Here is a 21,850-nt window from a genome sequence, read left to right on the forward strand (position 1 = left end):
TAATTGATAATCGTTATCTTGCTAATTGAGCTGAACTTAAATAATCCCAACCTTTTCTTAGGATATAATTAGGATTCAAAAGTCAATTTAATTAGTCCCTTGACTTTCCCTTGCCCTGGTAAAGGTTGACCAAGTGTAGTTTAGATTCAACTTTCATTATAGTTGAGAGAGATAACTAAGTTGGACCTCTAATTTCCCTTATCTTGCCAAAAGTTGTTTTACAGTTATTATTTATTTTTAATTGCCATTTAATTCACTCGTCATTTAAATTACTTGCCTCTCACCTTCTAAACCCCGATTACAACCTTTATAACCAATAATAAGAACATACGTCCTTGCAGTTCCTTGAGAAGACGACCCGAGGTTTGAATACTTGGTTAACAATTTTTAAGGGGTTTGTTACTTGTGACACCCAAAACGTTTGTACGAAGGGATTTCTGTCGGTTTAGAGACTATATCTACAACGCGACTGTTTTTATGACATTCTTTGCTGGCAAAAATCCTAACGTCAAAATGGCGCCGTTGCCGGGGAACTGCTAACGTGTGCCTTATTATTGGTTATTGTAAATATTTTTCTTTTGCTTGTTTATTTATTTTTGTTTTTCCTTTTTACCTTTATTTGCTACTATGAACTCTCACCCCTCTCGCTTTGAGTTTGGTTCTAATGTTTTTAAAGGAAATAGAAGTTACAGCAGGAAGGTGTACCAAGGTCAGACCAATCAAGGATGGATGGAACCAAAAGGATCTAATCAACCCTTTTGGCAGCAACACCCTCCGAGATATCCTGGACAAAGACCATTCTACCGTGCATACCCAGCTGAAAGACATGGTGGACAACCTTGTAACTACCAACAAGCCCCACCCCGTGCATATGAACCATCCTTTCAACATAACCTCAAACCACCACACTCACAAGCTTCTCTTCACCATTCGCCATCATATGATCTTTCCTTACTCCAATACCAATCCAATCGTTCCCAATCATCACCACTTTCCTTTGTATCATGTCCAAGTCCGGCAAACCGCGAAGCAGAGGATCGCCTAAAAGAAACAGTAATTAAATTTCAAACAACCATTCAACAACTGGAGCAAGCACTAATTCAATGGGCCATTAGGCGCTCAAATATACAAGGATCAACCATAGCTCCATGTGGACAGCCCGATGAAGAGCGTAGCATGAAAGAAATACTAGAGACTCCAGTGAACAAGACAGAGAATGAATTCATACTAGAACAAGTGGAAGAAGCTGTCATTGTTCAAGAAGAAGAGTTGGTTGAAGATCTAGGAGATGCTGAACTTCCTTGGGAATCCAGAATTGAGGAAAACTCCGTCCAAGATGCTACAGTTGATGCTAAGGAGGATACCGTACAATCTCCAAGGCAAGTCGTTTATGAAGAATCAGACGGAATAATCCAAGAAGCAAATTTCCTTGATGATGATAGTCACAAGTCTAGTTCTCCTAGTAATGAACTTGCGTCCGCAAGTGAATTCTCTGAAATCGAAGAATTTTCTCCAAGTGAATATGAAGATGATGCGAGGTAGATTTCTCTCAACCTCCAATCTATGACTCGAGTGATGAGGAAGACATAGAAGACTTTGACCAGGATAGAGATACAATTGAAGATCTTTGCAAGGAAGTGGAAGAATTCACAGAAGAGCACAAGGAAACGGAACTTGCAGAACCACCAAAAACACCTATCCCAAGGCCATTACCACCTAATACAAGCTTCAAGTGGGTACAATCCTTAACTTATAATTTTACTTATTCACTTGAATATGGTTTGCTTGAAACAGATGGCCAACTTAGAGCTCTCTGCGGCTTTAAGAGTAAGAGGGAATTGGCTCGTACTCAGAGCTGGTGCACCAGGTTCAATAAGGTTCCACGCTTCACCTCGAAGTACACGGATTGGTATCATGCTCAATTGCATGGATCACGGAGAACGTTTGGTCACCACGATGAGATTCTACTTTTTAACCCGCCCGAATGAAAACTTACAAATCAAAACGGAGGCGGATCTAAAAACACAGCTTGGGATCATGGACTATATTCTGACATTCGTCATCCCGGGAGGCTGAATATCTGTTTGAAGCTGCTCAGAAGCTATACATGCCTAGTTTGGGACCCCGGAGGCTATTGGCATTCCAAGCACTGGTGGAAATTTTTGGACGAATTTAAACATAAGCCACCATAACAGGATACTCTTCCAATGTCCAACTTAAGGACTTTAACTAAAAGTGCTAGGTGGGAGACAACCTACCATGGTATGGTCGCTTCTTTCTCAATCTATTTCTTGTTTATTGTTTTCAATTTACCCTTTTTTATTTTATTTTATTTTAACATTAACCTGAAATCATGCATAGCATTCATGTTAATCACTGCATCCTGCATTTTTCAGTTAAAAAAAAAAAAAGGTTGCACGACGCGATTGCAAGCCCCATGCGATCGCGTCATATCGCGAAAAATACCACCCATGCGACCGCGTGACTCACGCGGCCGCGTGATATATATATCGGCGTAAGGATCCAACGAACAGAAAGTTGGGCTAGAATCGTGCGGCTCTTGTGCGTTTTGCACAAATTGGCCCACGCGATCGCATGCCCCATGCGATCGCGTCACGTACCCAATACCAATCCCACGCGACCGCGTGAGCAACGCGATCGCGTCGCATGGATTGCATATCACCCCAAAAGGAGACAGAGAGTTGCGCTGAAACGGCGCTGGAGTCGTGCGTTTAGCACGAGTTCCAGCGACGCGATCGCGCGACCCACCCCCCCTCTCTGCCATCCACCCCCTTCAGCCAGCAACACCCACCGCCCTCCCTTCCCCTATCCTCTTCCTCTCTCACTAACCCTAATACCTCCTTCCGCCACTGCCCCCTCAGCCGCCACCGCGACGCCGTGCACTACCACCGCGCCGGACGCCGCCGCAGCCACCTTCTTCCCTGTTCCACCCCTTCCGCTTACCAGGTTCCGCAACAAGCAACCCTTTTTATCCATTCGTCACTTTTCTGTATTTTTTATTCCATTTATGTTCATGATTAGGATAGCTAGACTTGCATGTTGTAGTGGATTTTTAGGTTGTTAGGTAGCTTAGGCTGTGGTTAGTGGATCTAGGTCTGTTTACTTGCACTGTTCTTACTTCTGTTTTATCCTATGTGCAAATCTGTTGCTGCTATAATCATGATTCATATGCTACTTTCTTGTATGTTGCTGCTGTTTACATTGAACTTTTATGTTTATTTTATATCTATGTACATGCAGCTTGATTTTTTAATTCATATGAACTGATATGATTGCTGTTTATTTTCCGGGACAATCCAATTTTAGCCGGAATGCTGCCCAAATTTTTTTTGCAAAATTGTTTTCATTCTTGTTTTGGTTTGGCATCTCTGTTTTACTCTGCTTCCCCCAAACCATTTCATGAATGCTAGGGCCACTCTCTTATCCTCTTTGATTTCCTGGTTCATAACCTGCAATTGTGATTCACTGATTCCAATTTCTGATTTCTTTATTTCTATTCGAATCAGCATCACCCTGTTTTCTTTATTCGATTATGAGTACTTCTATTTTTACTTGTGAATCCTTGTTATATGGAATTTTTTCTATGCCACTTACTTTCCTAACTCACTAATTTTAATTTACTAATTTCTTTTTACCATACTAACCCTCTTGATCTCTTTTCTGATCACTTTCACTTCCTCTAACTTTCTCACTATGGCATATTGATTTTTTTCTTTCCATTTAACATTAATTCAATCACATTTCAATTACTCATTTTCCTTATTCTATTTCTCCCTTACCGCTTTGAGTTTCCTTTGTTTAAATTGCCTATTTGCTTTCCTATTTTACCCATTTCCTGGTTTTCTGTTTTTCAGGATTTCTGCCTCAAAAAGGAAAGGCAAAGGCAAGGCTACTGGCAAGCGCAAGAGAGGAGATTCCTCCCAGTCCATTATTGCTCTAATGCACAATTCCTCATGGCGGGAGAAGAACTTCACACAGTAGGAAAAAGCTGACCAGCTGCTCCCTTCCACTGATCCTATAAAATTTGCAAACCGGTACTGTGAGCTAAAGTACCCAACTTTTGCAAACTCCAGAAATCTATACCTGGAATGTACCTTGAAGATTCCAGAAGCCCTCCAGCAATACACCACTGAGCAAATCAAGCAAAGGGGCTGGTTCTTTCTGGAGAGACCACTGACAGAGGTTAATGCATCTTGGGTCCGGGAATTCTATTGCAACTACTACCTTACTACCCTAGATGCAGTGAACCTGAGGGGAAAGCAAATTCTGGTCACTGAGGAGGCCATAGAGACCATTCTCCAGCTCCCAGCCAAGTCCGATCAGCCAGATGGTTATGCACAGGCTGAGGAGGACATGGGCCAGATGCGGTTTGATTGGGATGCTGTGAAGGCACGGATAGCTATCGACCCTGCTGTTCCTTGGGAGATGAGTCAGGACACCACTATGCCTAGAGGGATCAAGAGAGTGCACCTGAATGATGAGGCTTGGCTATGGCATCAGATCTTGAGCAACTATGTGATACCGAGTACTCATGAGACTGAGATCCCGGCTGCCATGATCACCCTCCTCTGGTGTGTGCTGGAGGGTAAGGACCTGTACTTGCCTCGTTTTATCCGGTATTATATGGCCAGGGTCCACGTCCGAGGCACCCTCCCCTTTCCTTATCTGGTTACACGGCTAGGCCGTCAGGCTGATGTGCCTTGGGAGGATGCCAATGAGTGACCACCAGCAGCGGACTGCAAGAAGATCATCCCTCACAGCAGGAACTTCCTTGCTTTGGGCTACAGACCACCATCTGTCACTGCTACTGATGAGACAGCCCCTCCGTCTGCTGGACCCTCTTCATCCATAGCTGCCCCAGCTGCCCCTGCTGCCACCACTGCACCTCCACCCGCCTCTGAGCCGGTTTATCGCCTCGTGCACCGTCTATTCCGCCAGCTCAGTGTGGGGAGGTCGCCATCTCTGGCGTTTATTTTGGTGAACAACTACATACTTTTTCTTTTATTTTGGATATTTTTCTATATTTTTCTCTCTTTCTTTTATTGTTATTTTCTGAGTACTTATACATTTCTACTTGTGTATTTTACTCTATTTTCTGCATTTTGCACTTTTGTTCATATTTTAGTTATTTAGTTCATTTTAGTTATTTAGTTTAGTTTGCAATTCTAACTTATTAGTGGATCAATTAGTATAGTTTACCCTTTTTTACATAAGATAGCTTAGTTATAGCTTAGTTTAAATTGACAAATATAAAAAAAAAAAGAGTAAGCTAGGAACTTGAACATAATAGATTTAGATCCATAAAACCTTGTATATATAGCATTACATGATGTAGTTAAACTGACAACATTTCATCAAGGAGAAACATTAAAACTTCAAAGGCTACCCTAAATTACTTTTTAAGAGAATAATGAGAATTTTTAACTAAACCTGTATGACATACATAAGTGATAAATGATTTTTCAGCTAGAGAACACATAGCCTGTGAGTTTTGAGCTTAACTGTATGGTTACATTCAAACCATAATTTTTATTCCTGTGTGTTCCAACCTTCTTTCTTATTCTGGTGTTCTTTACTTTGTTTTAGTCTATATGTCCGATTATAGAATATAGGTACATCTCAAAATAATGATTGAGGCCATCATTTGATTTTAGCTCACTTACCCCAAATTAACCTACCTTTTACATCACCTTTGTTAGACTCCTTGAGCCTTTTAAAACCCCTTTATTCTATTTAGCCAAATTACTAGCCTTAAGCAGAAAAACAAAAGAAAATCCCAAGTAAATCCTTGGTTAGCTTAAGATAGAAAATCCTTAATAGAGTTAAATGTGGAAAACCTTTTGGGAACATGGATGATAGAAACAAAAGGTAGAAAAGTTAAAAGAAATAAAATAAATTTGGGAAGCATGTTCATGAAAAAAATCAAAGTTCTTTAATTACCATGTGCATTAAAAAAAAAAGTTATTTTTCAGCATTTAAATAAAAAGGGGATACAAAAGAAATTCCCCAATGCAAAATAAAAGCAATGCACATGGGATAAAAACAAGAATTGAAACATGAGCATGTGACATCAAAAGCGAGAAAATAGGGAGAATAGGTAAAGAAGCATTGTTTTACTAAGTATGTATGTTAGGTGAGATCTTAGTCTAATTAAGGATTTACTTATTAGCTCACTTAGCCTTATACATATATCCTTACCCTTTGCCTTAACCCCATTATAACCTTAATTAAAGACCTCATGAGTTTTGGTATGACTATATTCTATAATTGTTGATTGGTTAGACGAAAAACAAAGTTATAGAAAGGAAAAATAAAGAGAAGAATAGAGTGACTAACCCAATAAACACTGAGTGATTAGAGAGAAAACAAAAAATCCAGTGAGGGTTCAAAAGCTCATTAACATTTATCTCTAATTGTCTTGCAAGTTTTTTTTTTCTCATCTCATTTGCAAAAACATGCTTTATTATTTGAGGGTTAGCTATATATATATATTATCTCCTTGAGAATGTGAAATAATTTGACTACATGTAGGCTTTATATATGAGTGGATGAATTAGAATCGCATGACTCATTAGGTAGATGCATTTAGCATAGGTTGCATTTCATAACATTCCATCACTTTAAACCTTAATTATTTACCTTGGATTTAGCATGAGGACATGCTAGTGTTTAAGTGTGGGGAGGTTGATAAACCCATATTTCATGAGTTCTTTTGTGCTTAATTAGAGTGATTTATTCAACTCTTCACCTACTTATTCACATTAATTGCATGGTTTTACTTTCCCTTCCTTATTATGTCATATTGTGAAAAACATGTTTCCTAAGCTTTAAAAATTAATTATTTTAATTACCTTTATTTCCATTCGATGCCATGATCGGTGTGTTGAGTAGTTTCAGATTTTCTAAGGCAGAATGACTTAAAGGATGGAAAAGAAAACATACTAAAATGGAAGGAGAAAGCAAAACGGAGATTTAAGGAAACTGGTATCCACGCGATCGCATGAATGACGCGATCGCGTGCCAAGCACGAATCAGTAGCGACGCGGCCGACCGCGTGCCTTAAGCAGAATGCACATGACGCGGTCGCATGACTGACGCGACCGCGTGGCAAGAAAAAGCTCCAAATGATGCGACCGCGTGACCCACACGGACGCGTGACAGGGGCCACGTATCAGAATTTACAGAATGCGCCCCCAGCGAATTCTGAAGCCCTTTTTGGCCCAGATCCAAGTACAGACAGCATAGACCAAAGGTTATAAAGTGTGGGAATGCACCCATTCAAAGAGAGCTCGCATAATTTTAGTTTTCAATGATTTAGATTTAGTTGAGAGGGAGATCTTCTCCTCTCTTTTTACAATTTAATTAGTCCCTTGACTTTCCCTTGCCCTGGTAAAGGTTGACCAAGTGGAGTTTAGATTCAACTTTCATTATAGTTGAGAGAGATAACTAAGTTGGACCTCTAATTTCCCTTATCTTGCCAAAAGTTGTTTTACAGTTATTATTTATTTTTACTTGCCATTTAATTCACTCGTCATTTAAATTACTTGCCTCTCACCTTCTAAACCCCGATTACAACCTTTATAACCAATAATAAGAACATACGTCCTTGCAGTTCCTTGAGAAGACGACCCGAGGTTTGAATACTCGGTTAACAATTTTTAAGGGGTTTGTTACTTGTGACACCCAAAACGTTTGTACGAAGGGATTTCTGTCGGTTTAGAGACTATATCTACAACGCGACTGTTTTTATGACATTCTTTGCTGGCAAAAATCCTAACGTCAACGCACAACGGTGACTTCATGCAAGGATGCGTACGCACCGTAGGTCATGCGTACGCACGCGTGCATGCACGTGAGGTCATTAATTGAAAATTGCTAGGGGCAATTTTTGGGCTTCCAAAGCCCAATCCAGCTCATTTCTGAAGCTATTTCAAGCCAAAGTGAAGAAGGATGAAGGGGAGAGCACTTAGATTTAGGTTTTTACATGTTTTAGCTTAGTTTTTCTAGAGAGAGAAGCTCCCCATTCTCTCTAGAATTAGGGTTTTTAGCTTAGTTTCCTTTTAATTTTAGCACTTTAATTCTTGTTTTAGTGTACTTTCATTTATGTTTCTATGCTTTCTTGTCTTTATCTTCTTCATCTCTTTTGTTATTTTCTCCTTTATGTTAATTTTCATGTTATAAACACTTTTGTTATTTTAATTCTAATTAATGCAAATTTATGTTTCCATGTCATTTATTACTTTCTTTAGTTGTTGTCATTGCTATTTTCTTGCCTTTGGTAGCCTTAGAATCTATTTTAATATATTTTAATATTATTTTATTTTCATGCACACCAAGTGCTTGATAAAATGCTTGGCTTAGTTTTTACTTAGTTTTTCTTATCTCTTGGCTTGAATTTGATGACTTTGGTGACCCTTGAGTCATTGATGTCCATTCTTGTTTGATATATTAGAGTAGTTAGTTGATTTGGTCTCCCTTGACTCTATGTGACCCCTTAGTGTTGACATAGGACTTAGGGATTGAAATTAACTATGCCTATTTGACTTATCTTCGATGTAAGGTTGACTAAGTAGGATTAACTCTTCATAATCATCATGTGTTTGTGGTTAATGGCTAAGATAGGTAACCTTAGCTCTCAATTGCTTGCCAAGAGGTTTTCTTGCATTTTAAGTTTCCTTCTCTTGCATTTAATTGCTTTGACTTTTAATTCCTTGCATGTTTATTTAATTGCTTTTATGTTTAATTTCTTGCATGTTTAATTTTCACACTCTTGGTTGAGAAATTGGGTGTTTGGGTGGAATTGAGTTGTGGATGTCCATTCCGCATTGTGTGAGAATGGTTAATTGGTTTGGTTTCCATTGAAGCTAGTCTTTTACTAAGTAATTAATGAGTTGACTAGGACTTATGGATTGAGATCAATTACGCTTTTTGACTAATTCTCAAGGAGGATTGACTAGTTTGGATTGATTCCACATATGTTTGTGGTCCATAACTAGGATAGGAATCCTAAATTCTCCAATTCTTGCCAAGAGTTGCCATTTAGATTCCTTGCATGCTCATTTACTTCCTTGTATTTTAATTTCTTGCTCTTTACAAACACAACCCCTAATCCCTCATAGCCAACAATCTAACATTTCATTGCAATTTCTAGGGAGAATGACCCAAGGTTGAAAGACTCTCGGTTATTTTCTATTGGATTTAATATTTGATCTTGAGAATTCATTGTTGGTATCTTGAGAATTCATTGTTGGTTTGGACTATGCTACTAACGAAATGATTCTTGTCTTGATGATTGATTCCAAACTATACAAGAATTCTCATCTTATCAATGATCCACATCTGTGGAGGCATGGAGCAGACCAAGTAATTAAGAAGTGTATGTCAGAATCCGAGTTTCAGTCTATCCTTGAATTTTGCCACTCATCTGAGAGTGGGGGTCATTTTGGCCCGCAGAAAATGACAAGAAAGGTGCTAGACTGTAGATTCTGGTGGCCCACTTTATTTAGGGATGCCAACCAATTTTGCAAATCTTGTCATCAATGCTAGAAATTTGGAAATACCTCACAAAAAGATGAAATACCCCAACAATCGATGATTTTTTGTGAGATTTTTTATGTTTGGGGCATAGATTTCATGGGGCCATTTCCAAATTCCAATGGGTTTGTTTACATTTTGCTAGCCGTGGATTACGTCTCAAAATGGGTGGAAGCAATTCCTACCCGTTGTGATGACGCTAATACCGTTGCTTTATTTTTAAGAAACAATATCATTTGTAGATTTGGGTCGCAACGAGCAATCATGAGCGACTGATAAACCCATATTTTATGATGTATTTTGTGCTCAATTTAAATGATTTATTCAATCCTTCACCTACTTATTCATGTAAATTGCATGGTTTTACTTTCTCTTCCTTATTATGTGATATATGTGAAAAACATGTTTCCTATGCTTTAGAAATATTAAAATTAATCATCCTTTGTTGGCATTCGATGCCGTGATTTGTGTATTGAATTCTTTCAGGATTTATAGGGCAAGAATGGCTTAGAGGACAGAAAGAAAACATACAAAAATGGAAGGAAAGCACAAAAATGGAGTTTTGAAGAAAAGGGCAGCAACGCGAACGCATGGACGAAGCGGCTGTGTGCCCAGCGCGAAAAGGCAGTAACGCGAACGAGTGACTGACGCGGACGTGTGCCTTGAGCAGAACTCAAATGATGCATACGCATGACCAACGCAAACGCGTGACATGAAAAACTCCCAGATGACGCGACCGCATGACCCACGCAGACACGTGACAGACGCTACGTGCAGAAACTGCAGAAAACACTCCCAGCGATTTCTGAAACCCCTTTTGGCCTAAATCCAAGTCCAGAAAGCACAGATTAGAGGTTATAAGGTGGGGGAATGCATCCATTCAAGGAGGGGATTTGATTATTCACTTTTCATATTCTAGATGTAGTTTTTAGAGGGAGAGGTTCTCTCCTCTCTCTTTAGGTTTTAGGATTAGGATTCCTCTTAAAGGATTTAGGATTTCAACTTCCTCTCAGGTTCAATATTCCTTTTACTTTATATTTCTCTTTTACTTTCAGATACTTTAATGCTTTTATTTAATTACTTATGTTGCCAAATTGGCTTATGAACCATTCATGTTAGGATTTTCTTTATTTGATATACATTGAGGTATTTCAGATTTATGATTCTTATTTAGCTTTTTATATTCTTGGCTTTAATTGATTAACTGGAGGCTCTTGAGTTATCAAACTTATCGTTATTGTTAATTGTTATTTTTGCTAATTGAATTGAATTCCACTAACTCTAGTCTTTCTTTAGGAGTTGGCTAGGACTTGGGGATTTAACTAATTAGTCCACTTGACTTTCCCTTGCTTTCGTAAAGGTTAACTAAGTGGGATTAAACTCAATTCTTATAAGGATAACTAGGATAGGACTTCCAAATTTTTATACCTTGCCAAGAGTTTTATTAGATATTAATTTATTAATTCCTGCAACTTATTTTCCTTGTTCAGACCTTTCAAAACCCAAAAAAACTATTTTCCATAACTAATAATAAGAACACCTCCCTGCAATTCCTTGAGAAGACGACCCGAGGTTTGAATACTTCGGTTTATAAATTTTATTGGGTTTGTTACTTATGACAACCAAAACGTTTGTAAGAAAGGACGATTGCTTGGTTTAGGAACTATACTTGCAACGGGAATTTATTCTGAATTCTAAACCGTCAATCATTCGTTCTTCAGCGACCAAAGAACCTATTTCTTCAATAGGAAAACTGAGGTGTTGATGAAAAAGTATGGGGTTCTTCACAAAGTTTCCACAGCCTATCACCCCCAAACCAATGGGCAAGTGGAAGTATCCAACAGGGAGATTAAGAGAATCTTGGAGAAAGTGATCAACCCATAGAGAAAGGATTGGAGTTCTAGATTAGGAGATGCATTATGGGCATATAGGACTGCCTACAAGACCCCAATTGGAATGAGCCCCTTTCCGCATTGTCTTTGGGAACCCTTGTCATCTTCTGGTTGAAATCCAACACAAGGCATATTGGGCGGTGGAGCATTGCAATCCGGATTTAAAGGAAGCGGGAATGGAACGTAAGCTCCAATTGGAGGAGTTAGAATGTCTTAGGCTAGAAACATATGAGAATTCTAAGTTTTATAAGAAAAAGGCCAAGACATTCCATGAACAAAATATTAGGAGGAAGAGCTTTAAGATAGGAGATGAGGTGATGGTGTACAATTCAAGGTTACGGTTGATGCCCGGAATGTTGAGATCTAGATGGGATGGTCCATTCAAAGTAGTGGATGTCAAGCCTTATGGGGTGGTTGAGGTGGTCCACCCTATCAATGGAACTACATTCAAAAACAACAGTCATAGGGTGAAACCTTACCACACACAACCCAAGCATGCTATGGAGTTGGAGATTTTCCTCCTTGGGGAGGTCCCAAATGTTGATCAATGAACTCATGCAAGTCCAACTTAGGACTTTAAACCAAAGTGCTAGGTGGGAGACACCCCACTATGATAATATTGTTCTAATCCTTCTCTTTTTGTTCATAGTTCTTTGACTTAATTAATTTTTGTCATGTTGATTCACCTAGGATTAGTTTAATCTTTGAGTTAGATAAGTTAATTTTCTTGTAGGTCATGAATATTTGAATGTTTGTATGTTTGGGGTTGAAATTTTGATTGAGCTAAGATTGAGTACCTTCGAAATTGAGAAAAAAATTTTGAAAAATAGGGCATTTGTGCGTACACACAAAACCTCTATTTTCTGTGTCCTATGCGTGCACACCTAACTGTGTGCGTACACACTCATGTTTATGTCTTTTGGTCGCAGCGCCCACACGGCCTGTGCGTGGGTGTTACCCTGTTTCTCTTGCAATCTGTGTGTGCACACCTGCTTGTGCATACACACGCACCACCCTTTTGGCACACTCTGTGCGCCTGCACAGAGGTGTGCGTCCGCACACCAGCTTGCAACCATTCTGTTGGGAGCGCTGGCACAACCTGTGCGCATGAACCCCTGCAACTTTTCACCCCTGTGCATGCGCACGGACCTGTATGCGCACGCACACATGACCCTTCCCTAAATAAATATATAAAAAAAACTTTTTAATCATCTATCCATGCGCACCTACTTTTGCGTACGCACACATCCATCTTTTCGCGCTCATTGTGCGCGTGCACAATGCTGTGCACCCACACACTCCTTTACATACCTTCTGCCGGTAGCATTCACACGCTATGTGCGTCTGCATTCCCCTCTCATTCGCTTCTTGTGCGTGTGCACAGACCTGTGTGTGCACGCACAAGCCTCGACCTGGGCATTAAACAGGGCAGACACCCTGTTTATCCAGCAGCTTCTTTCTCTTTTCTTCTGCCTTTGCTTCTGCATTGCTCCGCCCAGCCTCTTCCAGCGACCCTGCCGCCGGCGTCCTGCCGCCATCAGCCACTACCACCCTTCTTTCTCTCTCTTCTCTCTTTCTTCTTCCTTTCTTTCTTCTCTTTTTCTTTTCCTTCTTTACCAGTAGAGAGCTTCTTCACCTTTGTGGAACTCTGGTGTGTCTCCGGCAAAGCTAACCGCTGTAAACTCGCAGTGGCTATAACACGTGCCATTGTTTCATCTTCTCATCTTGCTTTCTTCATCCTTTGATTTTCAGGTTTTTATTTTCTTTTCATGTTACTTTTTGAATTTGTTTTTATTTTCTTTTCATGTTAATTAGATTGAGTTTATTGTTTCTTTAATTATCTTTGTATTGCAAGTGTTTAAGTTCTAAGTTATTGGGTTGCTTTTGATTGAAATCGAGCTTAAACTTGAAAAGTTTGCACAATGCACATTAATTGTTTGATGAAATGCCTAAATGAAACTTTTGTTTGATTCATATGAGATGGCCATCATATGCTCTCAACTTATCCCTTGTTTGGCATGTTCTATGATTTGTGCAACTTCAAATATGATTTTTGATGATGATTAACTTGACATTACCAATGCATTTTCTTGTTTCTTGAACTTGAAGTTCCAAACACCCATATCTTACATGACTTTTAATCCTTTGATTATTGGGTGATTTATTCGCAAATGCATTGTTCTTAATTGAATTCAAATTTTTCATTGTTCATCTTAGCAATTGAATTGAGTAATCACATTACAAGTGTTCATTCTTTGTTGTCTTGATCAAACATCTTTTGCTCTAACTTAAGCACATTATTTATGTGATTCTCACACTTTCAAGTTGAACATATGACATTTCACTTTACTTAAATGATTATTGTTGTTGTGCACCTTTTTTAGTAATGAACTTTCATGTCCATAACCACAATACCCATTTCCACAAAGAATTCAATTAAGTCATTTTGTGCTTGTTTAAGTTTGCATGGATCTTAATTCTCCATGCTTGCAACTTAAACACTTGATTGAGAAGCATTGAACTTTGATTATTTTAATAGTGCGATTGCAGTTTCAACCAGCTGGTGTGTGTGTTCTAATCGCGTGCACATTTGGAATACACACATTGTTTCATCTCAAATAACACTATTTTGAAAGCTTCCAATTAAGAATTTAAATTTTTCTTCACTTTATTTGTGCTTCCTTATTGATCTTAATTATTTCTTGCCGGATGATCTTGAAATATTTTGTTTTTAATTCTCCTTTTTAGGATGCGCAAGAAGGGTAAAGCACCGGTCACATCACCGGTTGTGCAGCCAATAACTCGCCCTCCTAATACTTGGTTCATGGATCACCAAAGTGAAACACCAAGTACCTTGGTTAACCAAAGAGCTGACTCCCAATATGAAGTAATCGAGAAAAGAACAATCCATTGGGAGAGGACACTAAAGGTTCCAAACAAGTACAAGGCCATCATCCATGAAAGGATTGCCTCACTTCATTGGGGATTTCTTGAGCAAGCCCCCATTAAAGTTAATAAATCTATAGTGCGGGAATTCTATGCTAACTATCAAGCTTGGAAAGCAGAGTCGGTATTCCTCCGAGGGAGAATGTTGGACACTTCCAACAAGGCTCTAGAAGCTCTTCTGAAGATTCTCCACATTCTGCCTGCGAATGATGATTATTCAAGGATCAAAGCGGATGTGTTCAAGGGGAGGATGTCCTTGGCTCCTATTCTTAAGAAGATTGGCCGTCCCAGTGCGTCCTGGGAATATAGCAAGGGAGGAAAATCTGTTCCAGCTAGCATTGCTTATTCCAATTTGAATGCTAGAGCTGCTTTGCTAATTTGGGCAATTTTGGAAGGAAAAAAAATAGCCATTTTGCCTTTGATACACACATCGATTTGAAAACTCATTGAAAAGAAAAAGATTAACATTCCTTTTCCATCGATGGTGATGCGTCTGGCTATAGCAGCGGGGGTAGAGAGGCAACCGACAGATGTCATGTTCAAGATATGAAGAGGCAACCAATTCATTCCACGTGGAGATTTGGATGGATCAATAAAGAATCCACCCTCTAAGAGGAAAGCACGTACAACACCATCATCAAATCCACCAACTTCATCAACTCCTCTACCGTTTCTCCGGTCTCTTCCGGACTTCTTCCAAGACATATTGCATGATATGCACAACATGGAGCGACTTGAGCACAAGCGTTTCGAATGGATAGCAACAAGACTACAAGGAAGAGACCCCTGGCCCAACTCCAAAAGCTTCATCAGAGTTAGTTGGGGAGGAGGATGATGGAAGTCATCAACCCATGTTAGTGACCACCAGCTGAAGGTGGAGCCCCAAGTTATCTACCTCCTGGATTATGAGCACGCACGGGGGACTGTGCATTAATTAAGTGTGGGGGAGGATCAGCAACTTTAAGGGGGTAAAATTCTTTTCTTAGACACTTTGCAATACCTTCTAGTATTTTTCTTCATTTTTGGTAATTTTGTTCTTATTGCACTTTGTTTGGTTTGTTTGTATATATTTTAGTACTTATAGTTTTATGGTAGTAAATATTTGCATGTTACATGGTAGAGTAAATAAGTTTGGTAAAACAACAAGAAATTTTCATGAAATCTTTCTTAGGGCGTGCCATTGATTGAATTGAAAATTTTTTTTTTCAACTTGCTTGATGTATCCTTTTTATATAACATAGAAAAAAAGCTAGAACAACATACCTTGTGAGATTTGAGCTCTGATAGATGGTTGCACAATTTCAACCATAAAGTTTGTTCTTGTGTGTTATACTCCTTTTTTATTATGATCTTAGATTTATGTGAATCTTTATGTCCTATATTTGGTGTTTGAATGCATTTAGGATGATTGAGGCCATTTTTTGATATTGAACTCACTAACCCATATGGTCAACTTTAAATTCAGCTTTGTAACCCTTTTTTGAGCCTTTAAATCCCCTTTTGTTCTGATTCTAAGCATATTATTCTCCCTAAAGCGAAAAACCTTTGATGTCCTTGGATTGCTTCTTTGATTAGCTTGGGTGGGGTAGTGTGTGTTACTCAAAGTGTGGGAGAAAATTGTTGGGAAACATTGGTGATGAAGTTACATGGGATATTCATTGTGAAAATTTTGAGAATGGGTAATTACTCATGCATTCATTGTTCAAGACATGTGCATCTCTTGTTGTTGACAAAAATAAGAAAATTTTAATTCTGTAATTAAAAAAAAATCAAATATTGTGCATAATAGCATATGAAATAAAAAGCTAAATAAAAGGATGCATATGTTTGTATTTTGGAAAGAAAATGCATGAGTGGATGTGAGATAGGAGATAAATGGGTAGTTAGGTTGTTTTGTTATGTGTATATAGGATGGTATAAGATTAGGTGGACACTTGAGCTAATTAAAGATCTAATCCACTAAGTCCACTTAACCATATTAATCTTACCTTAACCCTAACCCCATTACAACCCTCTAAAGACCTCATGATATTTGTTTTCATGCATCAAAAATTAGTTGATTGTTAGATGACTTGCAAATCTTTGAAAAATATGATTAAAAGAGAATTGAGTGATTAAGCCCTAAACACTAAGCGAATAGAGTGAATACACATCCAGTGAGGGGTTTGATCACTCAATTATATGTTCTTATCTCTTAAATTGTATCTTCTCGCAAGTTGTTTGTTAGTTTTGAAAATCTCAATTCAATTCTTTGGACATTGATCAAAGTGCATTGACTCTTTGCCTTAGCCCTAAGTCTTTCTTGGGATTGATTGAAATTTCATGGTTTGTTTCTACTAAATTTCAATAGAATAGATATTAGTAGGTAATATCTAGGATAGTTGCATGCATATAGGTAGTACATAAAATAAATTGTTTGCCCTTTCATTCATCTCCTTTGATTGTGATTAGCATGAGGACATGCTCGTGTTTAAGTGTGAAAAATTTGATGAATCCATATCTGACGATAATTGTTTATTAGAATTGAGAGGATTTCATCATATAAACCTACACTTATTCCCTTAAACAGCATGCTTTTGAGCTTTCCTCCTAAAATTATGCTTGATTGAGAAAACATGCTCGTTTATGCTTAATTCAACCTATTTTATTCCATTTGCCTTCCATTTGATACCTTGATGTTGTTTGGAAGTGATTTCAGATGTATAAGATAGGAATGGCTTGGTGAGAATGGAAGAAAAGCATGCAACGAGGAAAAAGCATAAAGAAACAAAGGAGAAGAGAAAAGCGATGTGTGTGTGTGCACAGCCTCTTGTGCGTACGCACAGGCAGCAAAGCAAAGCGAAGTGTGCGAGCGCACAGCATCTTGCGTGTCGCACGATCATTCAAAGTATCGTGAAGTGTGCGTGTGCACAGCCTCTTGTGCGTATGCACAACCTGAGATTTCGGCCCAGTGTGCGTGTGAACACGTCTGTGCGTACACACAAGTACCCGTACATGCCATCATTAAAAATGCACGTGACTCGAATTTTTGAGGGATTGGAGGCCCAATTCTGATGGCCATAGCTCATATTGCAAGGGGCAAACATTGAAGAAGTATAGCATATCATTAGAGTAGTTTTAGATAATAGTAGGAGGCTTTAGGTTTAATTTTTCTTTAAGTTTTCTCTCAACACCATTAGGGTTTATACTAGGGTTTACATTTCAAGTGCCATTTTCCATTTTTTATCTTAGATTTTTGCTAGCCTCCATTGTAAGTATTTCTTAATAACTACATTTTATAGTTACAATTTTGATACTCTTTCTTGTAGTTAAAGTCATAGTGTTAATACATATACTTTTTGCAATTTTGATCGCTTCCTGATGATTTTGATGATTGATGATTGTTACATGCTTGGTTGAGTTGCTATTGTTGCTTTTGATCGTTTGTTGCTCATAGTTTCAAGCATTTTCTCAATTTTGTCATGATTTGTGTTTGTGCCCATCAAGTGTTTGTGGAAGTGTCAATTTTGAATATGGGTTAAATTTTCACCTCTTGGATTAGGGAAAATGAGCATATGGGTTTCTAGAGTTGGAATGTCTAACATTTAGTGATAATTCTTGGATTGTTAATTGTTCTTGTTTCTACTAACGCTAACTTGTTGCTAAGACAATTAGCAAGTGAGTTAGGATTTGGATTAAGAACAACTATGCTCACTTAACCTACTCTCCGATGTAAGGGTTAACTAAGTGAGATTAATCTATTACAATTGTCATAGTTGTGGTTACAACAAGGAAAGGGTCCTTAGCTCATCCCAAGCCAAGATTCCATTTAGGCTTTCAATCACACACACACATACATACATCAATCACTTTTATATCTTACTTGTTCATATTACATAGTTAGTTCTTTAATCCCTTTATTACTTCATTAATTTCAATTTTGAATGTTCTTTTATTCCTTTAATTGTTTATCTCTTCATTAAAAACCCCATTTGCCTTCACAACCAAAATTGTGCACTCATTGATCACTAGTCCTTGGGAGACGACTCGGGAATTGAAACTCCCGGTTTATATTTGTTTTAAAAAGTGACAATTTGTCCTTCTAAACTTTGGTGTCGGCCGATTGTCGGGTTGCGACTATACTTGCAATGCTTATTCCATCATTTTATGAGGAAAAATTCCTAACCGTACTTTTGGTCAACCACCATCCATCCTTGATGCATGTTCTTATTGTAGCTTTCATTCCCTACAACATAATTTGAACCAAACTCATAGACAAAGGGGTGAGAATTCATAATAACAAGAGAAAATAAAGGAAAAAACTAACAAGAAAAAAATGAAAGTAAACTCCTAAATCTAGCAATAACTAACAAAGAAACAAAAGGAAAACATATTCACAATATTCACAATAACCAATAATAAGGCACACATTTGCAATTCCCTAGCAACGGTGCCAAAAACTTGATGGAGGAAAATTGTCAATAAAGATTTTCACAAAAATATCGCATTGCAAGTATATTTCTAAACCGACAGTTAAACCTCAATCAATGTTTAATTAGGTTGTCAAAAGAACAAACCCTAATAAAAATTAACCGAAGTATTTAAACCTCGGGTCATCTCTTAAAGGAATTGCAGGGAAGTGTATTTATTATTGGCTATGGGATTGTATATTTTTGGGGTTTTGTAATAAGAAACAAGAAAGTAAAATGGCAGGCTAAGAAAGCTCTTAGCAAGAAAAGAGAATTAGAAGTCCTATCCTCATTATCATCGTCAATTGTGATGGTATATGTAAATTGCTTTCACTTAGTTATCCTCTAACAAATGAAGCAAAGTCAAGCGAGCAAAATCGACTTAAGTTCACAAGTCCTAATCAAAGACTAGATTTAGTGAGGCTCAAGCCAACTAGTAACTTTCACTCACCAATCAATAAAAGAATTTTGATAACTCAAGAGTGTCTAATTAATCAATCCAAGTCAAGAACATAAAAATCTAAATTAAATTCCACCCAAGCATTTTAACAAATAGTTGGAAGGCATAAAATAAAAACATAGAAAATTGACAAGAAATAGGAAATTCTAAAACTAACCAAAGCAAAGAAATAACAATAACAAAGCAATTGAACAATAAGAACCATGAAAGATAAATTGCATTAATGGAAATTAAGAGTAACAAATGAACTCATAAACTAAATTAGCAAAATAAAGGAATCAATAAGAGAAGTAGATAACTAAAGTGTTAGAACAAATAAAAGTAAGAGAAAACTAAATTAAAATAAGACTGAAACCTAAACCTAAGAAGAAATTGAAAGAAGAAACCCTAAACCTGGAGAAAGGAGAGAGCCTCTCTCTCTAGAATTCTACATCTAAAACCTAAAGTGTGAATGAATGAAAAGTGTATGAATCCCCCTTCCAACTTCACTCTGCAGCCTATTGTCCTCATTTTCGGGCCTGAAACTGGGTCAAAAGCAGCCCAAAAATCGCCCCCAGCGTTTTCTCGTAACTGAGGCATGTAATGCTTGTCACACGTACACGTCAGCCACGTGTACACGTCGATGGGTATTGAACTGGCCACGCATACGCGTCATCCACGCGTGTGCATCATTTTTCTGCTATACCAGTCACGCATACGCGTCGTCCATGCGTGCGCGTCGGCTCCAGCTTCTCAAATCTCCAAATTCTTGTGTTCCTTCCACTTTTGCATGCTTCCTTTCCATCCTCTAAGCCATTTTTGCCCTACAAAACCTGAAAAAACTTAACGCACATATCACGGCATCGAATGGTAATAAGAGAAGATTACAAATTAGCAATTTTAAGGCCAAAGAAGCATGTTTTCAATCATAGCACAAAATAAGGAAGGAAACTTAAAAACATGCAATTTACATGGATAAGTGTGAGAATAATTGACAAAATCCACTCAATTCAATACAAAATAAACCATAAAATAGTGGTTTATCAGTCAGTTAATTAATTAAAGAGGTTAAGCACAAAAAATGATTTAGGTTCTAATAAGATTTAAAAGTAGTCATTAGGTCAAATTATATGTCACGTATTCAAGCTAGTCCTATCCAGTTAAACCTTGGAAGAAAATGCAATTTTCAAAAGTTGTTCTAATCTGAATTATATGTCACTTATTCAAAAGTAGAGTGACTGAAAATCATGCATGTGTCGCACACTAATTGAACCACTATCCTTAGATGAATTCAAAGAGTCATCTAAAAGTGTTTTCAAGATTTAATTCAAATATCAGATTTTTCAATTATAATAAAAGAATTCAAAGGGATGAGCATACTAATGTGAGAATTATCATCGGTTAGAAATTTCACAAAGTAATTCCGTTGCTAGTATAGTCCAAACTGACAAATAACTCTCAATTAAAATTTAGTTTGGTTGTCATAAGTTCAACCTAATAAAAATAACTGAGAATATTACTCCCAAGTCCTTCTCCCTAGGAATTACAATCGAGTGGTCAATTATTGGTTATGAGATCAAGGGGTGAGTTGATGGTAAGAAGACTAGAAATTAAATTACAAGAAAGGAAAGCAAACAACTAAATATAACAATTACTAAAGAGACATTCATGGCAAAGATTGAGAATCAAGGCTTTCTATCCAAGTCATTAATCATAACACAATAATTATCAATAGATAATCCTATTTTGTTATCTCCAACATCGGGAGAAAATCAAATAAAACTAGTTAATCTCAATCCATAAGTCCTAATCAACTTACTAATTGAATTAGCAAAAGATTAGAGTCAACGGACACAATATTAACAAACAACTCTAGATCACCAACATAAGTTGGGTATTAATGACTCAAGAGCACCTAATTTCTCTTTTCAAGCTAAGAGTGTACAAAATCTACTCTAAAATCTACAACTACCAATTGTAAGAAAATAATAACAACAACTCAAACAAATATTAAAGAAACATAAAACATCAAATTACATTAAATGGAATTAAAATTAACAAGAGTTCATAAACTAAAAGTAATAAAGTAGAGAAATTAACAAGAGAACTAAGAAGATTGAAGCAAATCAACAAGGAAAAGTAGATGAGGCTAGATCAAAGACAAGAATCAAAACCTAAATATAAGAGAAATCAACCTAATTTACCCTAATTCTAGAGAGAAGAGGGAGCTTCTCTCTCTAGAAAATGACCTACAACATGATACTAAACTACCCTGATTGCTTCCTCCTTCATCCTTCTTGAATTTGGCCTTTAATAGCTTCAGAAATGAGTTGGATTGGGCTCCAACAAGTCTAGAAATTGCCCCTAGTGTGTTCCTTTAATGAGGTCACATGACAAGTGTCATGCGTACGTGTGGGTCACGTGTATGCATGGCCTGGTAGATTTCCTTCCTCACACGTATGCGTGAGGCATGCGTACACGTGGCCATGCTTTCCACCAAGTCCTCATTTCTTCATGAATTCTCCATTTTGCATGCTTTTTCTTCACTTCTTTAATCCAATATTTGCCTT

The sequence above is a fragment of the Arachis ipaensis genome, chromosome B06 (genome assembly GCF_000816755.2).
Source record: "Arachis ipaensis cultivar K30076 chromosome B06, Araip1.1, whole genome shotgun sequence".
Taxonomy (NCBI): Eukaryota; Viridiplantae; Streptophyta; class Magnoliopsida; order Fabales; family Fabaceae; genus Arachis; species Arachis ipaensis.